Source organism: Balaenoptera physalus (genome assembly GCF_965194825.1).
Source record: "Balaenoptera physalus genome assembly, chromosome: 5".
NCBI lineage: Eukaryota > Metazoa > Chordata > Mammalia > Artiodactyla > Balaenopteridae > Balaenoptera > Balaenoptera physalus.
This window is the reverse complement of record NC_138884.1, coordinates 58,596,059-58,613,528: the sequence shown is the minus strand read 5'-3', so window position 1 is coordinate 58,613,528 and position 17,470 is coordinate 58,596,059. Positions and strand designations below refer to the sequence as shown.

General features: G+C 42.2%; 2 protein-coding genes across 3 annotated transcripts in view; one reads left to right on the top strand and one right to left on the bottom strand.

Annotated features, from left to right (window-relative positions):
- Nucleotides 1–17,470, bottom strand: part of G3BP2 (G3BP stress granule assembly factor 2) — a 68,113-nt gene that overhangs the window by 36,741 nt on the left and 13,902 nt on the right. The gene's annotated exons all lie outside the window — the stretch shown is intronic.
- Nucleotides 1–17,470, top strand: part of LOC309661510 (uncharacterized protein) — a gene marked incomplete at its 5' end in the record, with an annotated part of 42,487 nt that overhangs the window by 15,216 nt on the left and 9,801 nt on the right. Inside the window, one exon of the mRNA XM_082463192.1 lies at nucleotides 12,177–12,285. The remainder of the gene's footprint in view (nucleotides 1–12,176; nucleotides 12,286–17,470) is intronic.

Sequence of the window (17,470 nt, the reverse complement as noted above, 5' to 3'; positions counted from 1 at the left end):
ATCTATACTTATTTCAGAATAAAACAGTTAAAAAAATTCTAAAGCATAAGTTCTGGAATCTGGTGGAGTTTGGTTCTTAAACCCAGCTCCGCATTTAAAACTTGTAGGATGCTGGGCAAGTTATTAAGTTCTCTGAATCAGTTCCTTGTCTGTAAAAAGGCACAACTGCAGTTCCTATCTCACAGAACTGCTGCATATTCAGTTCGTAGCACAGGTATAAACTATCATGATTTCTGTTAGGCCATATGGTCATAGCCCAGATATCACCCTTCACTAGGTGACAGGTATACGGCTTTCAGACATGGTTCTGAAAGGGGAAATAAACTGTCTCGTTTGGGGTAGTCTTGGAAACCCAAATCCATAAGGTGAGTAAACAGCATAAACAAGGAACTGCTTTTTGGAAATTAGAAGAGAAAATCTAGGGGTTAGTAAAGGAAGGGACACACAGAGACACAAAAAACAACAGCAGGGAATGAGACAACTTTTTAAAACGTGTATTCCAGTCCATATTTGCTCAGCATCAATGGTGTGCTTAAGGACCCTTAGAGTTAGATAGAATCTTCATCTAAATTGTTTCTGAGTAATAGTAGACAAAATAATGATAGTGTGCATTTCACAAAGCCGTATGTTTTCCATTAAGGATTAAACTAAACCTAAAGTTTGGAAATGGGCCAATATTATGATTTTTAAAAGAAAAATAAAAGGACAGTTATATAAGTCATCATTTTAACTGTCATTAATAGTTTGCTTTCAAGGAGTGTATCTGCTAAGGTTTAAGACAGAGATTTGCTCAGGGTGCAGTGAGAACAAACAGAAAGGGCGATTACATTTGCAGCAACATGGATGCACCTAGACATTGTCATACTGCGTGAAGTAAGTCAGACAGAGAAAGAAATATCGTATGATATCGTTTATATGCGGAATCTAAAAAGAAATGATGCAAATGAACGTATTTACAAAACAGAAACAGACTCACAGACCTAGAGAATGAACTTATAGTTACAGGCGGGGTGGGGCAGGGGGGATAGTTAGGGAGTTTGGGATTGACATGTACACACTGCTATATTTAAAAAGGATAACCTAACCAACAAGGACCTACTATATAGCAAGGGGAACTCTGCTCAATGTTATGTGGCAGCCTGGATGGGAGGGGAGAATGGATACATGTATATGTATGGCTGAGTCGCTTTGCTGCGCACCTGAAACTATCACAACGCTGTTAATTGGCTATACTCCAATATAAAATAAAAAGCTTAAAAAAAAAAAATACAGGGTCGCTCACAACTTTCAGGGCATTACCTGGGCCCTGAAGAGTTGCTGGGTGGGAAGTACTGTGGAAGAAAAAAAAAACAGAAGGGGCAATTACGTCAAACTGGAGGTTCAGAATTCCTGGAGCAGATGCCACCTGAGCTGAATCTTGAAGGTGAAGTAAGAATGAGCCAGTGAAGAAAGTGCAGTGGTTGACAACAGCTGGCCCAGACAGAAGGAAGAGCAAGCACAGAGGTGCAGCAGCGGTGACAGGGCTGGCAAGATTAGGCAGTTTGGTGTTACCACAATAATGCTATCAAGGCTGGGCATGATATCTCAGAAAGGATGGGCGTAGGGTAAATAGCATTTAAAGAAACATTTTCTTTAAGCTTTCCCACTGTATATAAATCCTAGAAAAAATATTTGCACAAGCACTTTCACCCCAGAACCTATTTCTGTGATGGGCAAAGATGACCATCATGGGCAAAGACGTCTCAGAAAAGCTGGGCTTCGTTTCCATGAACTCTGCGCTTCCTCCCTATTTTTCACTACAAACTGAGAAAATGTAGAGTTTTTAAGCATTTAAGAGCAGTCCTTTTTCCTTCCCTTGGAACAGGCAGGGGTGTGATGACCTTTCCTATAAAATGTGGGGTCTTAAGGGAATCACAGAGTAAGCTGGAGCTACACTTAGTCATAGAAATCTGTAGAAGTGATTGGTTTCTGCCAGTTGGCTTAGGGATACATATTTCAAATCATTTTTGGAAATTTCTGGTCTGAGGACGAAACATCACTGCTAATTTTATGGACACAGGGAAGTAGTATCTAGTGAAGGAAGCACATTTATGGGTAACTATGTTTGTTGTGTGTATTTTAAACGTCACAGAGCCTCCATTTTCAATGCTTCTGATCTGGTTGGTCTCAAATCAAGACACCGACCTCATACCCCAGTTGCTCTGTGATATTCTAGATAAGAAAGCACAGCCCGAGACCCACATCCCTCCCCCTGCTTTCAGAGCCTCCCTAAGGCACCTGAAAATTCAAATACATTAGGAAAGACCTGATTCACAAAGACCTGCTTGTGCTTTATACTGAAGGGCAAACCTTGTTGGTACATAAAATGAAATTCCACAGAGAACAAATTTCTGTGCAAAGTTCTTCGCCATGTTTAGCATGCATTCTACTAGCTTGTTTGAGTGTGCAAGGAGAGACGAAATTGCTAAGGAAACTAGGAGTAAATCATATGGCGCTTCCTAACACTTGCAGGTATAAAAACGCTACTTCATCCCTAGCCTTATGTTTGTTCTTAAACATTCCTAAGTGAAGAAAGGGGTTGGTCTACAGTATTGGATATTAGATATGAAAGAAAAAAAAAATTATATAGGAGGAAAAATCATAAGCAGTTCCCAAAGACATGCCAAAATAAAAGATCCCAGGAAGAAAGACCTAGATAAGGAATTCAATTTCTTATGTTTGTTAAATGTTTATAAACATTAAAGTTCATTCAGTTCAAGTTTACCGACTAGTCCAACTAGCTCCGCAAGCCGGAGATGCTTTCACTTGCCCTCAACAGTTTCAGTCTTCTGAATTTAAATTTCCAAAAAAATCCTCCAGGACTAGATTATTTTCATACTGACCAAAGGAGGCGGCTTATTCAATAAATCATCTGAAGAATATTTTAGAGTCTCAATGAATCTTTCCAAATAATTTGTTCTGCAGGGAACTAGGTGAATTTAACATCAAAAGATCACCATGGCTACTGGCAAGTATGGATCTCACAAACATAATGTTGAGTAAAAGAAGCCGGAAACAAAAAAGGACATATTCTGTAAGTCCACTGGTACAAAGTTCAAAAGCAGGCAAAACTAACCTATGCTTGTGTAAGTCAGGAGAATGGTTACCCTTGAAGGAGTGGGGCACAAGGGAAGCTTCTGAGATGCTGATAAGGTTTGTTCTTGACCTGGTACTGGTTACATGGTGAGCTCAGTTTGCAAAACTGTATTGAGCTGTAGACTTACGGTTTATGCTTTCTTTCTGTACACATGTTATGGTGTAATAAAAAGTAAAAAATAGATAAAAATAACAAGGATCAGCATGGGTCCTGCATCAATGAAGCACCTGGGTTAAAAATCAACATTTGGGTCCAGAAAAGGAAAATCTATAGAGAAGAAAGTAGATAAGTGGTTGCTTAAGGCTGGTGGTTGACAGCTAAAGGGTATGGAGTTTCTTTTTGAGGTGATGAAAACGTTCTAAAATTGACTGTGGTGATGGTAAAGCACAACTCCATGAATACACTAAAAACTATTGAATTGTACACTTAAACAAAAATGAAAACAAAAACCAATATTTTATACTTTCATTGCTCAATTCCACTGACTGGTTCCTACTTATTCCCTCAACTCCCAGACTGGATATCTGGTTGTACAATGAGTACAGATGTACATTTCCACTGGAAGGAAGAACTAATTAAAATAATACTACTTGAGTTCCACTGGTCTCCTTGACCCCTATCTGTTTATTACTCACTGCTTCCTTTCTCTGTGAGCAATGCTCAGCAGGAGTCAATATTGTGGGAAGGACTCAGGGGTTCTCCACCTTGGCTGCACACTGATATCACCTGGGGAAACTTGAAAACTACCAATGCCTGAATCCTACCACTAGAGATTCTATTTAATTGGTATGGGGTGCCACGCAGGCACCTGAATTTTTTAAAGCTCCCCAGGGATCAAACTCCAGACACAGTGATATATTGCCTAAACACACAGACACAGAGGCGCGCACACACACACACACACACACACACACACACACACACACACACACACACACACAACTCCCCAGGTGATTCTAATATTCAGCCAAAATTGAGAGCCACTGGTATAATGGTTTCCACAAAGAATTGAAAATCTAAATTCTCTGCTATTTTTTAGCTGTATGACATGAGTAAGCTATTTGAGCTCTCTAAACTTTGGTATGACTTTGAGACATACCTAGCACAGAGTAGGTTAGTCGCCCTTCCTGTTTTCTTTCCCTTCAAAAACTAGAAAATTCTGTCTTATTTTTAAAAGCTGTTGTCTTGGGACTATTCTGAAGCGCCATTCTGATCTTCAGTGTCCTGCGTCTAGTACTTGCTCAGACTTCTTCACCCAAGTCACAAACTTCTTGTCCTCTGGCTCTCTGTTCCCCGCACTTGTAGATCGAGAATGTGATCCCTGCCTTGGCTGACCTCCCAGGATTTGGTATCTAGACCACATGTCAACCCACTGCTGATTCTGGTTTCCCCCACTTGCTGCTGAAAAGCCAAGCATGCCACACAGCAGACTTTGAGTTTGATCTTAAAGGTCAGGTAGGAGTTCGGATTTAGATCAATGGAGAGAATGGGGTTGGGCAGTCCAGCTAATGGGATGCAAAGGACAAAAGGAAGAGCCAGGAAAACACAAGGGATCAGGGAACATGGAGGGGCTTGGAGGGGTTTCTGGAGAGTAGAGGTGCAAACTAGGAGCCCGCAGGCCAGATCCAGCTCACAGCTGTTCTGCTTAGCCTTCACAGGGTTTAAAAGGTTTTTGAATTTCTTACTAACATTTAAAATTGGGAGATTTCACACCAAAATTTAAATGTCCAGCTTCTCTTGAAAAAGGTAACGATTTGACAACATTGGACCCAGAGTCCACACGGAAACAACGGGGAGATGAGCTGCCGCCGCTCCCTTGGGGTGGCAGGCATCGTCCCTCCAGTATTCTGCAGCCCCCACTGCTGCCGGCTTCTCCTCTTTATATACTGACCTGCCTCTCTAGGTGATCAATAATTATTTAGTCAATGAATGAAGTAGAATGGGAGGGAGAGAGGCAAAAGAAAAGGAAGAGGAGGAAACAGAATCCCCCTATTAATAATACTAAAGAGTTATATCAAATCCTCACACTGTACACCTTAAAGTATGCAATGTTGTATGTCAATTGTATCTCAATAAAACTGAAAAAAAAATGAATGAAAAAAAAAATACTAGAGAGTATCTGCAGAAGACCTCCAATAGCATACCAGTAAGTGTGGATTATATGGCTTGGGGTGAAAGGTAACCGAAGGCATTTTCCCATGCAGCAACACGATAAAGCGAGTATTTGAAAATATTTTAGGTACAACTTTAGTAAACAAGCCCATATGTCAAAAGAGTGCTTGTCTGACTTTATGGGACACTAGCAAAGCCAGGCCCTCCAACCTTTCATATGATATGCAGTTGACAATAAATAATAAAAATAATGCTAATAAAAATAATTGTAAAAAAAAATCTACTTTAAAGGTAAGTATATCTTTATACCTCACCAACTTCTAGGAACAATTTTTTTTTTTTAATATTTATTTATTTATTTGGTAGTGCCAGGTCTTAGTTGCAGCAGGCAGGCTCCTTAGTTGTGGCATGCGAACTCTTGATTGTGGCATGCATGTGGGATCTAGTTCCCTGACCAAGGATTGAACCCGGGCCTCCTGCATTGGGAGCGTGGAGTCTTAACCACTGTGCCACCAGGGAAGTCCCTCAGGAAGAATTTAAGATGGCACTAGAAGGTAGGATGAGCTGAAGTATGAGGTACCATATCCAGAAATAACCGTTGGAGGGATTTCCAGAAATTATTAGCATGAAGTAATAAAAGCATGAAGGAAGCTGGAGCAGCAGGACACAAAAGAAGGCAGGACTTTGAGAAGAGGTAATGGTCAAGACCTATGAATGTCCAGAATAGCCCTATGGCTTAAGGCCCAGTACCCAGGAGATTCTGCCAGAGAAGGTTAGGACACAACACTTGTGGGGTTGGGAAAAAACAAAACAAGATTTGATTGTCTGGGAAGGGACATGGGAAAACTAATCAATATTTTCAGGGCCTCAGGAAAACAGGCTTCAGACCTAGAGGGAAAGTGAAGTTCTTTTTTATAAATTTATTTATTTTATTTATTTATTTTTGGCTGCGTTAGGTCTTCGTTGCTGCGCGCGGGCTTTCTCTAGCTGCGGTGAACGGGGGCTACTCTTTGTTGTGGCAGGCAGGCTTCTCATTGCGGTGGCTTCTCTTGTTGCAGAGCACGGGCTCTAGGGCTTCAGTAGTTGTGGCACGTAAGCTCAGTAGTTGTGGCACACGGGCTTCGTTGCTCCATGGCATGTGGGATCTTCCCGGACCAGGGCATGAACCTGTGTCCCCTGCATTGGCAGGCGGATTCTTAGCCACTGCACCGCCAGGGAAGTCCCGAAAGTGAAGTTCTTGAAGAGAAAAGACAAGTAGTATCCAGGTGCCCTCGAGGGAAGGTTGTGTGACTGCAGCCCCTCTCAGGTACCACAGGTTCAATTCAGGCCTGCCTGGCTTATAGCAATCAGACTCAATTCTAAGAGTCACCAAACTGTTATCCTTTTTGGTTGCTGCCATGACCATCTCCTGAACTGGGTGGGTCCGAGCCTGGAGGTGCTGGGTACTAGTGTCCAGGGTCTAAAGTTCAAGGCAGGAGTTGGGCTCAGAAGTCCGAAGTAAGCCAGGTCAACCTGGACATCCCCGGAAATTAGCTAGAAACGTGGGTCAGGAGCTCAGGAAAGAAGCTGGGCTTGAAAATGGAGCTTTTGGGAGCAAAAGAGTTGAAGCTGAGGAGTGAGTGCTAAGAGAGAAGCACAGGTGACTCTCAAAGCCTACAGAGGCGCCACAATTAAGGGATGAAGGGAGAGGAGGCAGTGACGACAGCAGTCAAAGAGACACACAGAGGGGCTTCCCTGGTGGCGCAGTGGTTAAGAATCCACCGGCCAGTGCAGGGGACACGAGTTCGAGCCCTGGTCTGGGAAGATCCCACATGCCGCGGAGCAACTAATCCTGTGCGCCACAACTACTGAGCCTGCGCTCTAGAGCCCATGAGCCACAACTACTGAGCCCACGTGCCACAACCACTGAGGCCCGCGCACCTAGAGCCACCGCAATGAGAAGCCTGCGCACCGCAGCGAAGAGTAGCCCCCGCTCAGAGTCGCTTAGCATCGCAAAAGAGAGCAAGAAGTTTAAAGAAGGGAGCCAGTAACAGTCACTTGCCAAAGAAAGGACACACAGGACAGAGAATGAAATAATGTCCAGGACCTGGCTGGTGACCTTCCAAAGAAGAATTTTCAGAGAAAGGGGTGGAAACCAGATCGCAAGGAGTTACGTACGAGTAGGAAGTTAGAGGCTGCCAAACAAATCAGTTGGTATTTATGGTAGTAAGGTTTGAGTCATGTTTGGCTGTGGAGGTGCTAGCTCTGACAAGCACACGCTGAACTGCCGCCCTGCCACCCCCTTTTATGTCTGGAACCCTAAGATATCACCTGGATCACCTAGTCTTTCCCAGTCCTAATTAATAACTGTACTGGTTATATTTCTTACTTTTTGACGTGGAAGCCAATGGCTCTCTGATCCTGTCTCTGGTTGCCAACAGTCCATCCCAGAGTGGGCTGTGTGAAACAAAGGACCGTGGGGCTCACCCCTTTGAGAACAGGAACGGGGTCACCAAGCAGCAGACTGACTATGAAGAAGGGGATTCGGTCTTCCCCTCCGCTTTGTATTTGTTTTTACTTCCCAGTGCCCAGAGGCCTTGGCAAAAAAACACTGAAAAGTGTAAATGACGCAGGTGTGGCAGACAATTGCCAGTCTTGTAGCAGTTGTTCCCAATCATCAGTGTCGTCATGGAAAGAGGACTAAATCAGGAGTGCGGGCACCAATGGGCAGGCTGCTAATTTTATAACTGTAATCCTTTTACACAGTCCCCTGTCCACAGGCACGCAAAGGGTAACATGAAGTTGAATTCACAGCATTTTCCGTATGCTCAAATATACTTGGTTTAAGCAGTCAGAAAATGGTCATTCCTAATAAAAACAAGTTAAGAAAAAGGGAACATGACTTCCTTAAAAGGTACAAAAACATATACTCAGACTCTATTTTCATCCCCTTTAAAAAGACAAGTGACAAAAAAAAAAAAAAAAAAAAGACAAGTGAATTGAGCTTTTTTGTACATGGCACCAAACCCAGAAACCTTAGAGAAAATAATCTAAGAAAATTTAAATCGTAAAATTAATGTATTTTGCTGAAATATTCGTGGATGAAATGATATGTCTGGTATTCAATACAACAAATAATTTAGGGGAAGTAGGTAAGAGTACAGATAAAATAAGGTTAGCTTTGAGTCGATAATTATTTAAGCTTGGTGATAAATATGTGGAGATTCAATATACTGACCTATTTTTACTTGTTTGATATCTTCCACAATATAAAGTTTTAAAAAGTAACACGCTTTTGTTAAGTCAGATAATACCTTGTAAACAAAGTTGAAAAGCAAGCAATAACCTGGGGGGAAATATGTAAAATGCTGCACTGTTAGGGTTTATAGCCTTAAGACAAAGAGTTCTTACAAATGAATGAGAAAGACTAACAACTAATAGAAAAAAATGTCAGGAATGGGTAATTCACAAAAGAAGACATACAAAAAGCTAATAATCATATGAAAACATATTCAACTTCACTAATTCTGGGAGACAGAATAATGGTCCCCCCAGGGATGTCCGAGTCCTCATCCGCAGACCTGTGAATATGTTACTTTACATGGCAAAAAGGGACTTTGCAGATGTGATTAAGGATCTGAGGATGGGGAGACTGTCCTGGAGTATCTGGGTGGGCCCAAAGCCATCACCAGGGTCCTCAAGAGAGGGAGGCCAGAGGGTCCGCGTCAGAGAGAAGGCAATGTGAGCAAGGAAGCAGAGTCAGTGAAGGAGATGAAACAACGCTGTGTTGCTGGCTTTGAGGATGGAGGAAGGGACCATGAGCCAAGAAGTGCAAGTGGCCTCTAGAAACTGGCACAGGCAAAGAAACCTGTTCTCCCCGAGAGCCTCCGGAAGGAAGCAGCCCTGCTGCCACCTTGACTTCAGCCCAATCACTGTGCCTGGAGGAGAACACACAGCAGTGCCAGCTGACCTCACTGGCCTACTGACTTCCAGCAGGCCCTCAGTGACCCTACCTCCACCGCCACTGCGATTATACGTTTCCTACCAATTTGCGCTCCTAAACGACTATGTCACGGCTTCTCTGCTCTCCTCAATTTGCCAACTTCCCCCACTTACCTTCCCAATGCATTCCCTTTGGTGGTGCTGTTTGTTAGAGGGACTTAATCCCGCAACACAGTCAAGAGCAACCAAGACACTTGCAAACCCTCCCACCCGTGTACCAGCATCTGCACCTCACTCCCTGTCCCCCTGCTGCTTTCCATACACTGTGCGCCCACCTAAGGCTAATCCTCCCCTCTCACCTACTCAAGAGCACCACTGCTGCACTTCTCTCCATCATCACTACTTTTTCTCTCTCCACTGGATCCTTCCCATCAGCACATAAACGGGCTTTAAAACAACAACAAACTTCCCCTACCACATTCCCCTCTAGCTACCTCTCCATTTCTGCTTCTTAGAGTACAATTCCTCAAAAGAGTTTGCTATAGTTGCTCTCTCTAGTTCCTCTTCTCCCCTTTTTGAGCCCACTCCAGTTGGCTCCATTCTCAGCACAGATCTGCACGGTGGGAATCATTTCCATTTACAGAAGAGGGAACTTGTTCAAAACCACATGTCAGTCCACAGCTGACTCTGAAGGCTGGGCCCTTCCTATTCACTGCTTCAGCCTGCCTCTCCCACTGTCCTTTCTTATTTTCTCCTGCAAGTTGGACCACCCAGCCAACCTCCTATAACCCTGGCCTTGTCTGCATGCCTTATAAAGTGTTTATAAGATTTGATTCTAATTAGTTTATGAACCACAACATACTATATTGATTTTGAAACTAATGTATTTCAGATTTTATCTGCCTGTGTCATGGCTTACACTGAGATAATGTTTTCACCTATAGTTATTGCTTTTAGGAAACGTTTCATGAATATTTCCCTAAGCTACACCAGATTTGTAAGTTTATGCATTATTTTCATTTTCACTAATACATACTCAGTACAAAAATGTAGAAAACGGGAAGCAAAAATACATCAGCCATAATTACACCACCAAATACAAATACTGTTAGCTTAGCACTTTTATTTCCTTCCAGGTTTAAATATGTACGTTTCTTGCCTAGTTATAAGCAGAGCAAATATGGAAAAGTAATCTTGTATTATCCATTAAAATATGCAAAGAAATCAACATACATAAAAACAGGAGTACTTAAGGACATATGATATAAATGTTTAATTGAGCATGGAAAAAAACAGGACAAAATGTTCATCAGTAAAAGAATAGTTACATAATTTGTTTCCTCTTCTGTAAAATCGAAATAATACTAGTACTTTATGGGACTGTTGTAAGAACCAAATTAGGAAATGTTTAGAAACCATATGATATGTTAAATACAGCTGATCAGAAAGCATATTATTTGTACAACAGCTTATCTCCTCAACCCTATATTCTCTAATTCAGTCCTGTCTAGCTCAGGTCAAACTCCTCTAACCTGGCATCACTATTCTAGAAAGCCTCATTACTCTTTCGATTTCTAGGTTCCAAAGAGATGAGGTCATTCTGTCAACGCAACAGATATCAAGGATATTTATTCTTCTGTGTCCTATTTCTCCAAAAGTTAAGGTCTGCTGCATTAGTTTGTAGGTACTGAACCTTTTCTCCAGCTTTAGCCATAATTTACCAATTCTAACCTTTCAGGAGTTAAGACTGCTCGGCATACACCTCTGTTTTTTTCCTTTCTCTTTTGGTGGCCACTTCCTCAAAGTTTTCATTCACTTCCTCTCCCTGGGGGTAGCAAGCTCTTGGTCTTTTTGATCCTGTATTTAGTTTCCTTGTCCATCTTTTGGCACATCACAAAATCAGGTATAAAATAAAACTCCCAGCAAATAGAACAGGGCTAGTAAGATAAATATTTCTTGAATGAATGAGATTATTTTTTATTGTCAGAGAAAGAGAAAAGGGTGCAGAAAATATACTATTAGAGTTTATTAATGCCACCCCTTAACACTGGGAAAAGATTAAATAAAATTGGCCTAATAATTTTAAACCATTTGGTTTGAATAAAATTGTTTTCTTATCCCCCTTAATTTGCTAAAAGGAATCTTGTTGAGTAAGCAATATTTTACACTTGAAACAACAGTGTCATCTGGATCCAGTAAGTAATATCCTAGTCACTATGTTTGTTTTTATTTGTTTTATATTCTAGCCCCTTGTTTGAAGGTTTCTGGGCTCAAATACAAATACTGATATAATTTGGGAGAACAGTTTCATCCAATTCTCTCCTACCCACTGAAATACTCTAGAGTAAAAACACTGTGAAGGGGTCCAGAATATGTCACTGTGGCATAAAAAGTATTTTCAGCAGAAGGCATTTGAATTCCTGAAATCTCTTATCTGTCTGAAAGCAGAGCCTCCCAAAATAACTCAAAGCACCCAATTGTCAGAAACCAACCAAGGAACATTCTTATCACCAGAGATCTTGAGAAGTCACCACACCACAACGAAACAAACATTGTCACAAAAACTATCATATCTCCCATGATACTCCTCAGGGCCCATTTACCTTTCCAAAAACTTGTTTTCTCATACATGCCCTTTCTCCCCCTCCCCCTCCCTTATTAAAAAGTCTTTTGTTTTCCTGTAAATGCCCTCCTCCCCTCCCCTTTCCTCCATTAAGACAGTATATAAGCCCCCAATCCTAACTGCCCCTGTGAGTCACATTTTCTGTGAACTCCTGAACACACATTAATAAAAACACGTGATTAAATTTTGTCTTTTCTCCTGCATATCTGTTCTTTGTCAGTTTAATTCAAAGGCCCCCAACAACTGAGCCTAAGAGTGTATAGCAATTCTTTCTCCCTGACAACCTGATGATCAAGTATTTCCAATATTTCATTGCAAACACTGAATTTTAAATCTCCACACGGGCCCTGCTATAAGAATAAGCATTATTTATGGTTATATCAGCAGAAGTATATTTGGAAGCTACAAGCAAGGTGATTACTGCCCTGGACACCCCTGCCCACCAGGCCTACCCTGGAATTTGGAAATAAGATTGGCATCAGACACAGCAGAGGTATGTCAATGGCCCGGAAGAGACTTCTAAGTGTTTCCATGAGGTAAATCTGGACATAACCAGCCTGAATGTGTAAACAGAAGGCATTAGTGAGAAGGTCAGTTGGTCAACCTTGGAAGGATAAAAGAAAGGCACCCAGGGCCCACCCCAAGGGGTGATTCCTGCAGCATCCAGGGGTAGGGCCACTATACTGGCACAGTAATGCCTGCATAGCAGGAAGAACAGTCTCCTAACTTCCTCAGCTAAAGGGCAGTCCTTAAAATCACCACATGCTTTTGTTCCAACAGAGTAGGCAATTAATAAGTAAATGCTGTTTACAGAAGGAAGGAAGGAAAGAGGCTCCCACAAGCAACCTTCTGATTGTAATCTGGCTTCCTTGTAACTTCCTGTGGGCACAAAAAGTGCTGACAAGGAGTCTCTTCCTCCTGACAGTTAACATATCTTCCTACACATTAACAAATGAACAAACTTAAGGTCGGTGCAAGGTTCAGTTAGCAGAAGCCAGTTTTCCCGGGTTTCAAGCAATTTACAGTCCAGCTGTGAGGACCAGGCACTCAGAGACCTGACACAGCACGAGGGAGCCCCCAGCCCCCAGCCCCCAGCCCACAAGACTACACCTGTCAGTCCTCCCATCCACAGCACTTATCAGTTATGCAACTTCCTCCCCTGGCCATCCTTTCATTCAACAACTATTTACTAAGTGTCTACAAGAGCCAAACACTAACCTGGATGGAGGCCTGTGAAACAGACAAAACAGGGCCTCCTGTAGACTGAGGTCTGCTGAACTGGACATACAGATTAGCCAGCAGGGAAGTTTAACACAGTGGGATGAAATCTATAGGAGAGGCAGGTGGGAGCACCAGATTCTGGGGGGTGGGGAACTGAAACTGAAAGACGAGTAGGAGCCAACTTTGCGGATGGGAAGTGGTCTAGGTGGAGGGTAAGCCGGGGCAAACTTCTGGAGGTAAGAACAGTTAGGAACTGAGGCTGTTCAGTGAAGCTGGAGTTTAGGAAGTTGGGGCAAGGCAAATGTGAAGCCTGAGGGACTTATATAAATCAAACATTTTGAATTTTATCCTGAAGGCAATGGGGAAGTACTGAGGTATGTTAGCCTAGAGAGAAACCACATGTGGTTTTCTTAAAAATATCACACAGGCTCCAGCAAGAACAAAGGAGGGGGCAGGAGGAAGACAGGAGGCAAGGGGTGCCTTTAACTAATATCTTTGGCAGCTGGCCTAATAACTTACCTTTCGTTCATAATTCCCTCCCCTCTTTCGCTATTCATTTGACTCATAAAATGTTTTTAAGGTCACTTCATTTTCTTATTATGGATTACAAGTTGGATTACAAGATGATTTTAACCTAAATATAATTTCATTTTATGGCAACGCCTCTTGTCTATCTCAGAGTAAATGCTTCTCTTGATAAATATATTTTGGATCTTAGACAAAATGCCCTTTGTAATTTTTCTATGAAATTTTGTTTTTTATTTGTTTATTTTTTACCTCTTGCCCTGCCCAGAGATCACCTAAACTCATTGCCCAATTTAGGGAGGAAATGCCCAGAGGGGATAATCCCCAGGGAGGGGAAGGTACATTTAACTGCCTGAGGGCCCCACCTGCAGTTCCTCAAAGATGCAAATGGCCCACCTGAGGAAACAGAACACCTACACCTGCCTGGGCAGCAGGAGGTAAAGGCCCACCCAAAGAAAACAAGAGGCCAAAGCCTAAGGTAAATCTGTTTTATTCTCAAAAGTAAAAGCACAGAGGCAGAGCCTGAAGGGGATGGATGCTAGTTTACCATTTCAACAGAAGTCAAGATTATAGACTAGAGCCAAATTAAGTCACCTTCGTACTTTCTTATGGATTTTCCTACAGCTAGTTTCCAGGCCGTTCCCCTGCAGTGATTAGCTATAAAGCTTATTTAGAAAGCAAAAGCCTTGTGCAGAGCAGGACAGTCAGAGAGCACTTCCCACCCACACTGGGCCTGGGGAGAGGGGTCCCCTGAGAAAGAGTGGAAGTGGGGGTAGGCTGGCCAGGGAAAAAAGGATGGAGCAGATGCCAAGGCTAAGAAGTGGCAAGTCCCCGGGACTCTGGAAATGTTCTTCTTCAGCCACTTATGAGAGCTCCCACCTTAGCACTGGCAGGGTCCTTAAGAGCTGGTAGAGGGTGAACAAGGACCTACGATACAGCACAGAGAACTATATGCAATATCTTGTAATAACCTATAATGGAAGAGTCTGAAAAAAGAATATATATGTATATGTGTGTGTGTGTGTGTGTGTATATATATATATATATATATATATATATATAAAACTGAATCACTTTGCTGCATACCTGAAATTAACACAACATTGTAAATTAACTATACTTCAATGAAAAAAAATGGTTAAAAAAAAGAGTTGGTAGAGGGTAAAGGAGCTGTGGAAGAGGGCTATGAAGGAGGAATGAGCATGAGGGCTTCTCAGTACCTAGACCATTGGATATCAGAAAGTCTTACTGTCCTTGAAACTCACAGATGATTGTAAGAACAGCTATCATTTACTGAGCACAGGAATAGTGCTTAGCATAATAAGTACTTGCTATATGCCAGGTCCTGTTTAAGGTTCTTCACATATGCACGCATACATACATACACACACATATATACATACACACACACACACACACATTTAATCCTCAGGCAGTCCTATCAGGTCAGTTCTATTATTATTTCTATTTTATAGTTGAGGAAACAGTCTCAGAGAGGTTATATATGTAACAAGATATAATTCACAGGTGAGTCCTTCGGAAACTCTACTAAGATCCTACTTACCCTTGAACTTCAGCTATTCTAATACACCTGAATATTGAGGCAGTATTGTATATTTTTGCATAGTGTTGTAGACTCTGTAGTTCGACTGGGTTTGAATCCCAAGCTGTGCCTCTTGCTGGCTGTGTGACTTTGGCCAAATAATCACAGAATGGGCATAATAATGGTAGGTACCCTACTAACCACCTAAGGGCAGTTACAAGGATTCTGTTAGCTAATACCTGCAAAGTCCTTAGAACAATGTTTGGAACACAGTACATACTCAATAAAAGCTGGCCACTACTAAAAGTCCACATTAGATCACAAGGAGCAAATCAGAGTGCAAAGGACTATCATGCATAGCAGTGGGAACGGAAAGCTAACAACCTTAACAGCAAAAGGGAAATGTAAAAGCATAGGTAACCAAGTATGTATGTGGAAATGTGTTTGATGGGAGAAGAGCATAATAAAAGACAGATATGTGCATGACATGTGGCCCTTCAGTCCTGCACATTCACAACCAGGTTAGGGTGAAGGAATGGACCTGAGATAATACCTGCAACATTTCAAACAATCATCAAATTGATGAATGAGGATGCCATTCACATTTCTTCTATAAAGGATCGTTATTGGTTAGCTTTATTAGAATCCTAGGGTTTAACAAATCAATTTAGAAAAATGTTGAGTGGGGCTTCCCTGGTGGCACAGTGGTTGTGAATCTGCCTGCTAATGCAGGGGACACGGGTTCGAGCCCTGGTCTGGGAAGGTCCCACATGCCGTGGAGCAACTGGGCCCGTGAGCCACAACTACTGAGCCTGAGAGTCTGGAGCCTGTGCTCCGCAACAAGAGAGGCCGTGACAGTGAGAGGCCCGCGCACCGCGATGAAGAGTGGCCCCCGCTTGCCACAGCTGGAGAAGGCCGTCGCACAGAAACGAAGACCCAACACAGCCAAAAATAAATAAATTAATTAAAAAAGTATATATATATATTAAAAAAAAAAGAAAAACGTCGAGTGGCCTTAGACTTGCCAAATATAAATTTCATAAAATTAAAATAAACTTGTATCGTTCAAATTTTATGACATTTATTCAGAGCAGAACTGGATTTAATGAGTAGAACCCATTATTCAATATTAAATATTGAATCTTGAGAATAAAGATGTAAACATAATCCCAATTGAATGAATTAGCTAATTGGTTTTCTTAGCTATTACTATCAATACCTGTGTTTTGGCCAATTTATACATAAAATAGAAATTTATTTCATAGTAAATTCAAATGCATATGCAACAAACAGACCCTCTATTATCAAGTACATGAATTGACAAAATGAGTTAGGAATGTGCTGCGTGTTGCAATGGCTACCCTGCCGGGGATAGGTGTTGTCTGAAGGGAAGTATCCTCAGTGCCAAAGCAGAAAACCAGGCACTGTGAGGGTGGATCTAAGCAAGGCTGTCAGGGCCTCTCCTTTGCCATGTCTCTCCCCTACTAGACTTGACTGTGAGAAGGGACCTTGCATTTTGTTCTGCCCAAGCCCTAGCACCAAGCCTGGTAAATGATTCCTCAATGTTGGGATTAAAGAGGGCCCAATCTTCATCAATAGTCCAAGAGCCAGGAAGACAGGATCAATACACTCTTCTTATAAACCAGATTATAAAGATTGGCATCACTCTCACTCTCGGTGTTTATTTCCCAGTGGTTATCTCCTAGCAGATAAAACACAGCTTTAGTTAGGCTCAGCTGTAGATTTGATTCACAGCCAGTGACGGGTCCACAGCCTTGGAGGGGAAACAGTGCCTCCTAGAGGCCAACATGTTGGTGGCAGGAGTAATTTGTGAGAGACCTGAGGAGGTACATCCTGGGGACACAAGGATGACATTATGGTCCAGTTGATCCCTCTCCACTGGGATCTTCTCCTTCAAGTATAAAGTTTGAAAGTCTGTGGCTCATTTTTACTTGAAAAGTGTCATTTTTTTTTTTTTTTACAGAATCATCTATTCGAAACATTGCTAACCTGTTAATCACGATTCCTTTCAATTCCTTCAACTTCAACTTGGTGCTAAAGTCTGATTATTTGTTTCCCCCTACAAATTCTATGTTGAAATCCTAGCACCCAATGTGATGGCACTGTAGGTGGGGCCTTTGGGGGGTGATTAGGTCATGAGGGCTCCGAATGGGATTAGTGCCCTCATAAACGAGGCCCAGAACCTCCCTTGTCCCTTCTACCTTGTGAGGACACAACAAAAAGACAAAGGTCTGTGAACCAGGAAGTGGCTCCTCACCAGACATGGAATCTGCCAGCACCTCGATCTTGGGCCTCCAGCCACCAGAACTGGTAGAAAATAAATTTCTGTTGTTTATAAGCCACCCAATCTATGGTGTTCTGTTACAGT